The sequence below is a fragment of the Arachis ipaensis genome, chromosome B1 (genome assembly GCF_059453495.1).
Source record: "Arachis ipaensis isolate K30076 ecotype BB chromosome B1, ASM5945349v1, whole genome shotgun sequence".
Classification (NCBI taxonomy): domain Eukaryota; kingdom Viridiplantae; phylum Streptophyta; class Magnoliopsida; order Fabales; family Fabaceae; genus Arachis; species Arachis ipaensis.
Window position 1 is genome coordinate 90,398,217 of NC_142436.1, and position 2,121 is coordinate 90,400,337.

Here is a 2,121-nt window from a genome sequence, read left to right on the forward strand (position 1 = left end):
CATAAGGAGGTTCAATGGAATCTCTATGGTCTCTAGATGAGCCTCAGAGTCCTTTGGTTCCTCAGAGGGAAGCTCCTTATTGATCACTGGACGTCCCAGGAGGTCTTCCTCCTTGGGATTCACGTCCTCTCCTTCCCTTACAGGTTCGGCCATGGTGCTTATGTCAATGGCCTTGCACTCTCCTTTTGGATTCTCTTCTGTATTGCTTGGGAGAGTACTAGGAGGGATTTCAGTGATCCTTTTACTCAGCTGACCCACTTGTGCTTCCAAATTTCTAATGGAAGACCTTGTTTCATTCATGAAACTCACAGTGGCCTTAGATAGATCAGAGACTAAGTTTGATAAGCTAGATGGATTCTGCTCAAAATTCTCTGTCTATTGCTGAGTGGATGATGGAAAAGGCTTGCTATTGCTAAACCTGTTTCTTCCACCATTATTAAAGTCTTGTTGAGGCTTTTGATCCTTCCATGAGAAATTTGGATGATTTTTCCATGATGAGTTATAGGTATTTCCATAAGGTTCACCTAAGTAATTCACCTCTGCTATTGCAGGGTTTTCAGGATCATAAGCTTCTTCTGCATAAGAAGCCTCTTGAGTACTGTTGGATGCAGCTTGCATTCCATTCAGACTCTGAGAAATCATATTGAATTACTGAGTCAATATTTTGTTCTGAGCCAATATGGCATTCAGAGTATCAACTTCAAGAACTCCCTTCTTCATAGGCGTCCCATTACTTACAGGATTCCTCTCAGAAGTGTACATGAACTGGTTATTAGCAACCATGTCAATGAGTTCTTGAGCTTCTGCAGGTGTTTTCTTTAGGTGAATGGATCCACCTGCAGAAGTATCCAATGACATCTTTGATAACTTAGATAAACCATCATAGAATATATCCAAGATGGTCCATTCTGAAAGCATGTCAGAAGGACACTTTTTGGTCAACTGTTTGTATCTTTCCCAAGCTTCATAGAGGGATTCACCATCTTTTTGTTTGAAGGTTTGGACATCCACTCTAAGCTTGCTCAGCTTTTGAGGAGGAAAGAACTTGGCTAAGAAAGCCGTGACCAGCTTATCCCAAGAGTTCAGGCTGTCTTTGGGTTGAGAGTCCAACCAGATTCTAGCTCTGTCTCTTACAGCAAATGGGAAAAGCATGAGCCTGTAGACTTCAGGATCTACTCCATTAGTCTTAACAGTATCACAGATCTGCAAGAATTCAGTTAAGAACTGAAAAGGATCTTCAGATGGAAGTCCATGAAACTTGCAGTTCTGCTTCATCAGAGAAACTAGCTGAGGTTTCAGCTCAAAATTGTTTGCTCCAATGGCAGGAATAGAGATGCTTCTTCCATGTAAATTGGAATTAGGTGCAGTAAAGTCCCCAAGCATTCTCCTTGCATTATTATTATTTTCGGCTGCCATCTCCTCTTCTTGTTCGAAAATTTCTGAAAGGTTATCTCTGGATTGTTGTATTTTAGCTTCTCTTAGTTTCCTTTTCAGAGTCCTTTCAGGTTCTGGATCTGCTTCAACAAGAATATTCTTGTCTTTGCTCCTGCTCATATGAAAAAGAGAGAACAGAAAAATAATAATAATAGGGGTCCTTTTTACCACAGTATAGAGGTCCCAGTGTGAGTAGAAGAAAAGAAGAAGAAAAATTCGAACACAGATGGAAGAGAGGGTTCGAATTTGGGTGAGATGAAGTGTTAGTAGATGAATAAATAAATAGAATAAGATGAGAGAAGGAGAGGATTTTCGAAAATAATTTTTGAAAGAGGGTTAGTAATTTTCGAAAATTAATTTTGAAAAGGGTTAGTAGTTTTTTTTCGAAAATTTTTTTAAAAATCAAAAGTTAAAATAATTAGTTAATTAAAAATAAATTTTTGAAAAAGGGGGAAGATATTTTCGAAAATTAGAGAGAGAGAGTTAGTTAGGTAGTTTTGAAAAAGATAAGAAACAAACAAAAAGTTAGTTAGTTAGTTGAAACAAATTTTGAAAATCAATTTTGAAAAGATAAGAAGTTAGGAAGTTAAAAAAGATATTTTGAAATCAAATTTTTTTTTGAAAAAGATAAGATAAGAAGATATTTTTGAAAAGATATGATAGAAATTAGTTTTTGAAAAAGATTTG

General features: G+C 36.9%; 1 non-coding gene across 1 annotated transcript; it reads left to right on the top strand.

Annotated features, from left to right (window-relative positions):
• Nucleotides 1-912: 912 nt before the first annotated feature.
• Nucleotides 913-1,020, top strand: LOC148577432 (small nucleolar RNA R71). Its single transcript, XR_015903054.1, has one exon. It is a non-coding gene; the product is annotated as a small nucleolar RNA R71 (small nucleolar RNA).
• The last annotated feature ends 1,101 nt before the right edge of the window (nucleotides 1,021-2,121 follow it).